Source organism: Pagrus major, chromosome 3 (genome assembly GCF_040436345.1).
Source record: "Pagrus major chromosome 3, Pma_NU_1.0".
Taxonomy (NCBI): Eukaryota; Metazoa; Chordata; class Actinopteri; order Spariformes; family Sparidae; genus Pagrus; species Pagrus major.
The window spans coordinates 2907578-2920657 of NC_133217.1; positions in this window are offsets into that span (position 1 = coordinate 2907578).

Here is a 13080-nt window from a genome sequence, read left to right on the forward strand (position 1 = left end):
CTATCACCATCTTGGTTTGACCATATTTGGAGGAGGGGGCAGGGGGAGCTGGAGAGGTTATCCTGACTGGATCTTATGTGGTAGCATCTTATCATTCACAAGGTGGCGACGCCCTGAAGCATACTCATACTCATACTTCATTATTAATGGGACCCTATTGTACAAAATGAACATCATGTTGTGTTGAAGAAGACTTGAAACTATGGACTGAGACCATGAACTCATCAGTGAGAAGTAGGTTCATTTTCTCATAAGCTTACATACAAATGGACGTCCTCCTGCTGGCCATTAGAAAGACTGCAATTGACTTCACTTTACAGACCTGAAAAGCTTCATCCGCTGTTTATGCTGTGTATGATTAAGACAAACTAATGTATCGAATTTTATGAGGTTGTGATTGGGGGTGTATCAATATACCGATGATGACGGTATTTAAAGATGAAATACTGATATTGTGATGATAATATTGAGTAAATACTCTAGCATCTCTTAAATCATTTCCATTTCTCTCCATTCTCGCATTGTCATAGTAGGGGCTGGTAATGCACCACGCCACCCACCATAAAACGGAAAGAGAAGACACAGTTGCTATAGCTAGCGTGCTAATACCACATCGCATGGTTACTGTCAGAGGAGATGACAGACGAGAGCAAGACACGCCACCCATAGTGTGGGTAAATATCGCAATAATATGGTTATCTTGAATTCATTTGGCACCGATAATGGCGTCATGAAAAGCTGATATTGTGACAGTGTCAGTGGTGAAATGATCAGTTTCCAGCTGAAGAATATCTTGAAACTACTATGCTAATAGCCATTGTTGGCTCCAGTACAACAACTTCAACTGTGACTGCCACAAGCTGTTTTACGTCACCGAAAAACACTTGATTTCTTCAGTGGAATCGCTGCATCCACAGAGGGACAAATGAGCCCTCAAAAACCAAAAGATGCCATGAAAAATGTGCAACTATTTGAATGTGAAACAGTGCGTTGCTTAAAACGGAGCATGCAAGCTCAGCGAAACCCTCCCATGGATAAATAAAGCCTAAAAGACAGACTGAGAAAAAAAAAACAGTAAGCCAGACTCAGACATGAAGAGGGAGATGCAAAGTTAGAAGACAGGGAGACAGGTACAGGCAGAATAAGGAGAAAGATTTGCCATGGGTGATTTTGGGACTGAGATCTCCTTTATGCCGTCTGTTGTTGTCATGCAGTGTCTCTTGCTGTCAGAAGAGAGAGGGAATAAAGAGAAAAGAGGGGGAACAGTAGCAGACGTGAAGCTTTTGAAAAACAAGTCTCAGAAAAATAGAGCACCAACTGAAAAACTGCTGTAAAACACAACACTGGGAACACACTTTATATTATAGTGACACACGCGGAACATGAATATCATGCTAATATCACTTCAACTAGCATCAACTGTTGCAAACATGTTGACTTTTCTCTGATTCCTCATTAAGGCTGGGAAGGATATTGTTGGGCATCCATGTTTGTTGGCCAGACTGTTGGGTTTTCAGAATAACTGGCTGTCTGAACAATGGACAGGCCCCAGTTTGCCAAAATAAACCAAGTCAGAAAATAAAAATCTTGTTTTTTGTCCTCCAGTCTTTATATCGCTAACTGCATTTTTCAGCAATATGGATTTTTAATGTAGAAAATCCTGGCAGAGCTGTTTCTTCGGTTGGTAAAGAACCAAAAATGAATTTGCCTTCAAATGCACAGCTTAAATGCATGAATGTCAGTTTCGTAAAAGCAGTTTGTATTACTTCTTAAGTCACTCACGCTGCTTGATCTCACACAATAAGTACCGTATGAATTAATTCAAGAATAACTGTGCTTAACTTTCTTTCTACCTCATTTGGTGCAGTACATTAAATTACACACATATTTAAATTTCTCTCTACAGGAGTCAATAAAGCATCACAACAGTTGTTTAATTTCAGAGCACTATCTTGCATCAAATGTTCCTTTCCTATGCAGCGTCGGTCTCGCTGAGGAGCTGCCCTACAGCCGCTAAGCTGCTCTGCCGGACTGAGAATGTGAATTATTTACCTCGCACACCAGATAATCACACTGGATCCTCTCTAATCAGGACGCAGGACACGTCGTGAATGCACACAAACTCACAAGGTCATTTTTATCTGAGGTTACAAAATGGGAGCTGTCGGCTGAGGAACCTTGAAAACAAACACCAAAGAGAGACTTATGAGAAGATGGAGGGGAGGAAATAAAAGCTTTGAGATACATTTTAGCTTTTACTGCAGGAATGTTTTTATGTCACAGCGATGAACGCATCGTCTACGTCTTTTTTGTTCTCGAGCATTTTATTCATGTTGTTGATATGTTTTCTGGATCTTTCCAGACCCGTCTTCTTCCTTCTACTAATATTGGCAGTTTGGATGTCTCTGGTGGTGTATCTGCCCTCCACAGGATATCAATCATTATTCATACCTGTGGGTAAAGTCCTGCGGCGTATATCACTGGAGTACTAGCAGTTGCAGTCAGCCGGTAGTTGTCATGTCAGATGAGTAAAGTTTGAAGACCTTCCACTCCTCACCTGCCTACTATCTTTTGAGTTTTCCGTCTAAGCCCATCACTTGTCCACCAAGCTTCTTCTAAATCCCAGATCAGGGGTCAGCAGGATTTTATTTCTGGTTCATCTCAGCTGTTTGTGTCCAGACTGTATGTTTGCCAACTCTTGTTCTGCCTGCCCCGGCTGCCCTTCCTTCTATAAGCCTGTCACACCAAGTCATCGCTCTTTCAATCCAACAGGGGTAAGGGCATTTCCATCCACCTTTCAATCAGGTCATGTTCACTTCCATTCAAGGGAGTGATGATCAATGAGAGAAGTCTTTAATTGGGCATTAAAACCCACAAACTGCTGGCCATGCACTTGGTTGGCCACCCGTGGTATAGTGGACTCATCAAATTATATCAAGAATCAATCGCAGGGGAAGGCGAGGGAGTGAAAGTGGGTCTTAAGACATCTTTTAAAGGAGTCGAGAGATTCCACTATGCCTGAGTCTTTGTGCAGCTACTGAAAAGGTCTTGTTTCTTGTTTTTTTCTTGTGGGATGGATAATAGCCCTAGGTCTGTGGATCCGACAGGCCGAGCTGTACTGTAAAGGGATAGAAGTTCTGTAATACAGCTGGGGCGAGACCAGGGTGCAGGGTTTAAACACAAACAGAAGAATCTAGTGAGAAATTTGATGCCGTATGGAAAGTAAATATAAGGATGCTAGTACAGTTGTAATGTGTTCCCTTTCTTTGTGTCTGACCAGTGTTTTGCACCAGTTGTAAGCAGTAGTTAGAGGCCTGGTTGATACCAGAGAGTTGCAATTATCAAGTCTTGAGGATATCAAGGCATGACGCTAGATTTGACAACAGTGTTAACTTGTTTATCAAATTTGAACAATGAAATGAGATACAGTGGTTATGAATAAGAAAAAGTCTTTGACTAACAATACAATGAGACGTTACAGTACATTGGATAGACCACTGCTGTACCTGATTATCATTTTTGGTGCCATCGCTCAACATGTTTCATACTGGTCAGCCATAACATTATAACCACCTGCCTAATATTGTGTAGGTCCCGCCTTTGCCGCCAATACAGCTTTGACCCATTGAGGCATGGACTCCACAAGACCTCTGAAAGTGTGCTGTGGTATCTGGCATCAAGACGTTAGCAGCAGATCCTTTAAATCTTTAAAGTTGTGATGTGGGGCTTCCATGGATCGAACTTGTTGGTCCAGCACATCCCACAGATGCTCGATTGGATTGAGATCTGGGGAATTTGGAGGCAAAGTCAACACACTGAACTCGTTGTTGTTGTGTTGTGGTCATGATCGCACATGACCCTGTCGCCTGTTCACCGGATGTCCTTCCTGCCACTTTTGGGAGGTACTAACCACTGCCCAAAAAGACACGCAGTCTTGGAGATGATCTGACCCAGTCGTCTTCCCATCACAATTTAGCCCTTGTCAGACTCGCTCAGATCCTTACACTTGGCCATTTTTCCTGCTTCCATCATATTAACTTCGAGGACATAATGTTCACTTGCTGCCTAATATATCCCACCCACTGACAGGTGCCATTGAAACGCGATAATTAATGCTATTCACCTCACCTGTCAGTGGTTATAATGTTATGGCTGATCGATGCATATATCCCATTATATTGTAAGGCTGATATCTTGCTGGATCCTGGCATTGGTATATTCAATAAATCTGTCTGCAACCATTCTCTCATGAAATCAAACTATTTTCATGATCGATTTATTGTTGCAGTCATTTATCAAACAAAATTGTCAAACCAGCTTATAAAATGCTTTTTATGTCATTCATGATAGTACATGAAGAGTCTCTGGATTTTGGACTGTTGGTAGGACAAAAGAAGCAATTTGAAGACATCATTTTAGGCTATGAGAAAACAATTAATCAGCAATTAATTGTGAAAATAAGCAGTAGATTAATTGATAATGAAAATAATCATTAGTTGCAGCCCTGGGGCATTTGTATCCACTTTTAACATTGTGAATAAAAAACCTGAAAGAAGTTGAAATACTGCAAAATAAACTGTTCACATATTGCTAGTTCATCTCAACTTTTGTTGTTGATGCAGCTCTTAAAATTTACATAACAGCATTGGATAGAAAGGTGCACCAGTTCAATTTTCTTTGGTCGATTTCACAAAAATTTGATTAAAATTTGTGCCACATTTGGATGGAAACCTGATTGGTGTCTGTATTCAGATCCAGTTATATTCAACCAGTCAATTCAAACTTGACACACATCAGTGAGGTCACATAATATCGTGTCATCCAACACCTGTAGCAAACACCGGTGCCTTACAGATAGAAGAAGTAGTCATGGTACAGAAGCCTGAATGTGCCCATCTATGAAGTAAATGTGATACAATTCTTACTTTCCTGGAGAGGCGACGTGCTACAGATGCTGCCAGTGTGTGGGATTACATAGAAAACATACACAGACTTGCAGTGGTAGGCATCTTCCACAACAACTTCAGCCGGGGTGCTTTTGAGCAACACACCGAGCACCAACATGCTCCATTGTCAAACAGCAGATGACTGTGTGTGATTTAAGGGCTTGGCTGGAGACAAAACAAACTCCTCGTTCAGCAAATCGTCCCTGTTTACACAGATTTTAAAGGACAAGGCAGATCAGCAGCTGACTTTAATACCTCTATCACAAGCAGAACGAGCGGCAACTATTACGGCAACGTCACTTGAAGGTTTAGGCATATAGCTGACACTCACGCAACACACTTGGCAGCAAGAATAACATGCTTATTATTCACAAATTTTACAAAGAATAAGTTCAACCGGAGTGCAAGGGTCACATCAGCTGCAGGGAAAGCAAAGAAAGCATAACCTTGACTATCCTTTTTCCCTATACAGAGACAAAATGCAGAGTGTGAGAGGCAGGGAAGCCTCTGCCTGGATGTAATGATCAATTGTACACAGCTGATTGATTATGCAATACCATTTTCATCTCTGCCTCGAGTGAACAAACGGGTATTACTAAAGTGGGCAAAATGAGCAAATTAGAAGGGATTTAGGTAGAACTAAAGAGATCTTCTCAAGCAAATGGTGCTTATCATCCTATTAGCGTGCCGGACTGTTGGCAGATATGGGGGCATCTGCAGAAACTGCTTTGGGCAAAAGACTCTGAAGCTGCAGAGGAAGAGGTCGGTGCAATTAAATTACAGTTACGACCAACAATGTCTGCAGGAAGTCATTTTTATTCCAGCAGAAGTGAATGAAATAATCGCTCCGCAGCTGCATGAACACTGTTTCTCCAGCGAGCCGATGTTCTGCTGCATGAGAGCCGTGAACTCGAACATACATGATGTGAACAATACTGTTGTTCTTCTGTGTTTATGTTCACGGTGGCAACAAAAGCTATTTATGTGGTGTAAATGTCAGAGCAATTTTTCACTTCCGTGGACATAAATGCCACGAGCCAGCTGTGCGGCAGCGAAAAGGGACTTTTTATTCTACAGATTTTAATGAGTTATTATTTGTACGTGGCAGTATGCCATATTATCAATCTATTAGTCCGTCTGAGTATTTATGCAGCTCCTCACAGAATAAATTATGAATATGTTATAATGCCTTGACTCAATTCAAACACTCACACTAAAATGGCATATTGTAAGCGTCTTCTGGCTTTTGGAATTACAACACAGCTGTACTATATGTATATATATATATATATATATATATATATATATATATGACTTAAAATGTGTTCCAACCCCTCATTTTAGCCCATGTCTGTCAGTTAATTAAAAGTATAATAAAATGCCCGTACGTGTACTTTACTCGCTCAGACAAGTACGTTAAAAGGTGTTATTAACCTGCTTTTGTTCTTCAGCGCTCGGCTGGTGAGATAGGAAGATGCCCGGAGCAGAACTGAAGGAACAAGTGGAGCACTGGTGAAAAGCTTTTAGAGTTCACCATCGTTTCAGGAAAGACCTGCATCCCTTTCCTTGTTCATTCATACCCAAAGCATTCAGTGTCTGTTGTGGCCTGTTAGCAGCTGATACAGCTGAAAGGCTTAGTGGTAATTAATCCCCGAGACCAAACAATAAATCATTTTAACAATACTACCTGTGCCGTGACATTAAAGAGAAGCCAAGAGAAATAGATGTGATTTAAGCTGTCACTTAAAATTACAATGGAAAGTGCATCTCCTGCTCCTGACTGTGGATCAGACCTGCAGAGGAGGACAGCAAAATGTCTGCATATAAAGCTCTAAATGTCGGAAGAGCCCACAGTGAAACTGATAGATAAACTGAATGTAGTGTAGCTCAGCTGCTGGAGGTAAAAGCATGAATTAGTTTTTCACTCCAATTTGTTTTTTCTGAGATGAAAGAACGCTTTTTTGATCTGAACACAGTTAAGCACAAAAGCTTGTAGCATCTGATTTGTTCGAGGAAACCAGCGATCCAAAATACTTGGGTAGTGCATCTCTTTTGGCCTCTGGCCACTTGTGCTTTATTTTTTAGCTTTAGAAAGAAGAATTGCTCTCCATGGTTTGATTGTCCAGAGCTGTGAGCAACTTAAGCCATTTGTCTTATCCGGCTCTGCAGAAATGTACAACTGTGTGTCATCGGCGTATGTTAAATTTGTTTTACGATGGACACTCTGCCATCAAGATTGACCAGATTGAACATTTGCTCCAGAATATTGTGATGAATCATGTTGAGTGCAGCACTGAACTGTGATTACTTTTACTGTGTGCAGAGATTTCCTGCTGCTGCTCGTTCTGAACAGCGTGTGCAAAACATGGAAATATAATCATATTCACCTTTCCAAGTAAATCCCTGACAGTAAACCAGAGTATAATTATACTTATTCCCATGGGCCATTATTAAATATGGTTTTAGTTTGACCCAAATATGGATTTGTGGCTCCAAAGTGATTTTTGTAAAAGGTGCAGTTAATGAAGTTTTCACATATTTGTCTCTGTCACTATCTACATCCTGCACATGATGGACATTTCAACCTTTGTATAATTTCTTTCTTTCTATCTCCCTAATAGCACAGGGTCCATCAAAACTGTAATTTCACCGACAGAAAGCTGCAAAATTACACAGATACACAATATAATTTGTGTCACCCGCAGCCCCCTCAGTGGGCATCGCTGTGTCAGTGTTGTTGGCTGTTGTATCGACTAATTTTAAATCACTATGACCATTTATGAATCCCAAGATCAGCTTATTGATCTCGTTGTAAACTTAACTCTAGAAGCCGGCTGCTTATTTTGTGCTTCGTCTGTGTTGAGAGAAAAGAGATGACTCTTGCTGGCAGTGACACAAATTTAGCTTGCCATTGGCAAAATTGCTGCTTTGACTTGAAAATGGATGCAGAAATCGATGCACCGAGTGCCATTAGAGAGTAAGAAGCGCGCACAGGTCTGACTACGAAAAGCTTTTTACACAAAAACTTCATTTATTTTCTTCCACAGAAAAAAAAAATCACCCTGGAACTAAAGTCTCTGTTTGTGCAGATTCGGCGTCACATCATGGATCGTTACAGAGGGTTCCTGCTGCATGCACTCATTTCCACCACCACCACCCTGCTTCACATTCATTCTCTCATTCTGGCCCAGTGTAACCACAGTTGTCCTCTGATAGCCACAGAGCAGCTGGGGGCTAAGTTCTTGCGTGCCTGCACCTCTGCGGTAGTCTTTAAGCGAGGGGAAAGTGTTACTCATTCGGTTTCCCCCACTGGGCTTGTGCAAGGATTCGAACCCTGCCTAATTGACTACATTGCATTCACTGCGCCATAGTCACTGCAACCTTGAAGAGGCTGCGTGAGGCAAGGATCTCATCTGGAGCTCTGAGCCTCTGACTGTGGGGAAGAGTCACACAGGCGTTTTCTCAAACGGCATATCAAAAATTGCCTCCCTCTCCCAAAGCTCCTCTAACAATATTCAGTTCGGATTTTAGGCGAGAAGGGTATTCAGGCTGGCTGCAGGCTAATAGCCTACAAAGTCAAAAATGTACAGTGGCTGCAGGGTAATAGGCAGCCGAGGCTGAGCTGAGCTGAGCTGACGGGATGGCTGAAAAGGAAAGAAGGGAGGGAGAGGGAGGAAAACCAAGAGAGGAGAAGAGAGAGCAGGCAGAGGGCAAGGAAATACAGAGGGAGGAGGAGGACGAGAGAGTAAAGAGACAAACAATCCTCAGGTGATGCAGCGCTACAGGTGCAGAATGTCCCTTTACCTTCCTCTCTTTCTTTCTCACCACTCGCCCTCTGTTGCTCCCCGGTGCCCTTGTCTCAGAGCGCTACATCAGAGGTGGGGTTACAGGTGCACCGAACACATCCCTCACCTCCCTCCGCCTCCCCCTCTGTCCCTTCCTCCCTCCTCCGTGGACTCCAGCCACATTAATCCGCTGATGTAGATTTACAGCGACAGGCCGGCCCGGTGAGCCCCTGGTTAGTTCACTTCAATTCCAGAATGTTCTGCTGAATGTCCTTTTGTTTTTCCCCCCTCCTCCTCTCATATTCCACAAGCTGCTTCCTTTCCTTACAGCGGCTGCAGCCTTTTTTACGTGAGCCCCGACACGTTTTCTTTCAAATATCTGATGTGGCTGCTCAGATAATCCCAAGTGAGAGCTTACTGTGACACCTGACCCAGACGGTAAGACAAACTAAAGAGGAATAGCAGCTCCACTCTGCACAGACCTGAGACCAGACATCTTTTCCTCTGAGAAAATATTCTGTGTTGCTCTTATCTGCTGTTTAAAAAGCAGGAAACACAGCGGCAGCAGCGTTGGTGTTTGCCGAGAAGCAGCAACCCCTAACTAGCGTTCAGTATTATGCAGACATCATTACTTTCCCTCCATTTTTTTGTTAATAAAACAGCTTGTGTCTGTTGGTTGAGGCGCATAATGCACCGTGTAAATGTGATGTCCCGGTTTTAAATCTGGCCCAGAAATGTTTCTGCGTGTCATCCTCTCCTCTTCCCCCATAATCCTTCACTCTCTCTGTGTCTACCTTTTAAAATATGCAGGAAAGGAGAAAATACCGAAAAGGAAAATGTAACATCTCACAGAACCTGAGAACAAGATTTTCATTGCCGGTGACGGCTTCTCTGCAATTGTTGTGGATATGACGAATAACGAACTTGAAACTTGAAAAGTGGCAGCGCTCTCAGAGGAGCTCCTTCAATATGTATTCTTAAATATTGATAATCATTTCTAACAGCTGTGCCGATCAACGTCAAACGATCATCTGTGAACGGGGCAGATGATTGAAGCAACGACCAGCTGCACAATCCTAGTTACTGCCGATTGGGTGACTCACAGGTCAAAATATGTCTGTATGTCTGCTTTTTAACATGATTGATTTGCAGCCACTCTGAGCCTTTCTGCAGTTGTCAGGCAGTACTTAGTGTATTTGTGGAATGGTGAGACAGCTCTTGCTTTGAGCCAAATGTCATCGAGACCACGGAGAAGTTTATGGATTTCACCACGCTCAGACTGGGGGAGGACTCCAGTCATAATTCATGGGGAACCACCAGTGCAGATTCCTGGCCTCTTCACTGATGACAGGCTGAGCTTTAAGGGCCGAATCAAACATTATCAAGGACTGCCAACGCGTCAGTACTTCAAGGAAGCTAAACTCCTTCGGGGTAAGCAGAAATATCCACACCAAAATGTTATAACTCCTCCATTGAAAGCATGATAACCTTCACATTCATCTGCTGGTTTCACTTCATCACGATCCAAAACAAGGAGCGTCTGAGGAGCATTGTGAACACCTCAGCTCACCCTCTCTGTTCTCACTGCATGATCAGCAAATGCTCTGAAAAGCCCACTCCATTCTCCAGGACCCAACTTATGTCCTACATAGGGCTTTCGAATGACTGCCCCTCTGGCAGGCGTCAAGTCCAGCTTGGCCTAACCTCCCTGCCAACTGGCCACCGGTCCCAGCACCACCCCCCCAACCCCTTCGCACTTAACGACTCCACTGCTGTTTGTCATGTATTGTCAGTGCTGTATCACCGTTTGTCTATCATGTAATATCTTTATATGTCCTGTGTGTATGTTCTGTTTACTATGCCTGCCTCAGAAATTGCTCCGCAGGGATAAATAGTTGTTTTTTGGGTTTTTTTTTATAATTTAATTGTACATGGGACAATTCTGCAGCTCAAATAAATATTAATAAATTCACAAATTGGAGTTCAAGAGGAAAAGAAACAACAATTAATTCACAAAATTGTGTAGACAGCAGATTTCTAGGATATTTATTGTTTTAATAACCAGTAACCCTCCAACTGGCTGCACAGGACACGCCTCAGTTTCCCACAGATCCTGTCGTTACGATACCTTTCTATATGAACAACGGCTCAAATGATTACATGTATGTGAAAGATGTCGCTCATAGTAATAAAGCTGCAGACAGTTATCTGCCTGCAGGTTCACTCAGTTCTGTGGGACTTTACAGCATCTTTCAGATTAACTGTTTTGGTTCCCTATCACTCTCATTAACATACTTTCAGATGCATAACACATGACATGACTCAGATAAACCCACTGGACCTATCCAGCACCAATCAGAAGACAAAGATAGCGACTAGTCACCCCAGCCAGTGTTTTCTCTGCGATCGCACAATTCAAATGATAGCCAACACATCTATCAAAGGACACATGATGATACACCTGAGCCCGTCTGATCGGGCCGTGAGTGTACATAAAAGAAGTTAAAGAAAACTGACTGTGTTTTAATGTGAAGCAGGTCTGGAGTCCATTTTTCCATTTTAACCGACACCTGAGAGATGTGAGGCGATAAACACAACAGAACAAACTTGGGATGCTGATCAATGACAAGCACGTTCGTCCAGATCGCCGTGTTCAGACTTTATCGAATCAATCACGTCTGCGATGTCGAATTAAAGAGCAGATTTAATTAACCCCTGTTTGGATCCACGCCTCAAAGATATACATCGTAAAGATTCATGTCCGTCTCGTGTGAACTCCATTATTAGAGAATAAAAGAGGCTGGTCATGTGTGTTTCCTTCTGCATTGTGTGTTTTCACCCTCCGACCGAGTCCACGCCTGCTGGAAACACACACACACTCCTGACATTGTACTGCCTCCACCAAATGGCATATGTTAACTCGGCATGCATCGATTAACTTTGACACTGCAGCATCTTGTCTCGCACAGTTCCCAGCCACTGGCTTCTTTCCACCACCATCTCCTCGTCTTATCTCTCTTCCTTCTGACTTTCCTTCCTTCCCGTCTTCCTCTTTATTTCCACCCTCATCCTTTTGTGCACCTCCGCAATTTAGCCTTTCCTATTTCCTCTTTTCTTCCTTCCACTGTCCCTTTACCTTCTCTCGGCTTCCTTCCTCCTTTATCCCGACTTCCCCTTCCCTCTTTGTTCTTCCTCCTCCATCCCAACACCAATCTCTCCTGATCTGACACTGCAGGCCGCTGCTCCACTTAGTTTCCTCTCCACACTGTTGACAGTCGTGTGTGTGTGTGTGTGTGTGTGTGTGTGTGTGTGTGTGTGTGTGTGTGTGTGTGTGTGTGTGGGCGGGACACAGGGGGAGGAGGGGGGGAGTCATGTCCAAGCGTGATGAAACACACCTAGGGATGAATGCAAGTCCATTCATCTCCCTGTTCTCAGGCATCCATTCACAGAGGCTGATGGAGCGTGCCGATAAAGACAGAGAATGAAAAAAAAAAATGCAGCAGATATGAATGACCGTGGGAGGGAGGGAGGGAGGAGGGAACAGAGGAACGAGCGAGAGGAAGAGGAGGAGAGATGGATATAAGAGGGAGGGAGGAAGGAACTGGAGAGAGGAAAAAGTGGAGAGGACGGCGATATGGAGGAAGGAAGGAGCCGAGTAAGGAAAGAAGGAAATATGGATCAAAACTGGGAGGGAGGGGGAGAAGAGGATGAAGAAGAAGAGGAGGGGAGAACAGAGGTGAGGAAGGATAAAAGAGGTTAGAGAGGTAAGGACGAAAATAATGTAAAGGTGAAGGAAAAGCACTGGCGGAGAAATGCTATGTGAATTGAATTAATGATGAAAAAAGCAATAACATAAGTTAGGAAGAAAAGGTAAAAGACCCGAGAAGGAATAAAGGGAACAAAGAGGAGAGGAAATGGAGGAAATAGTGGAAATATGAAGGGTACAGGGAAGTAAAGAGAATCCAAAATGAAACTGAGGCGAGTAAGAATAAGATAAGAAAAAAGAAAAAAGATACTAGAGGGAGAGGGAACGAGACATAAGGGAAAGAAGAGAGGAAAGCAGGAAGGAAGGAAAGATAAAAGGGATACAGGAAGTACGGGGAGACATAATAAGAATGGAAACAAGGAACAGAGTAAGGAAAACACAAGAAGTGGGGAAGATGGGAGCAGAAAGAAATAGAAGGAAGGATGGAAATCAGAGAGGAATGAAGGAAGAAGCGGTGGAGGGAAGGAAGGAAAGACGTGAGGCCACAGGAAGTCAAGGAGGAAGGTAGAAGGTAGGGATGAAAGGCCAGGGAAAGACAGGAAACACGAAAGAAAGAGGAAGGAAGGGAAATAGAAAGGGAGAA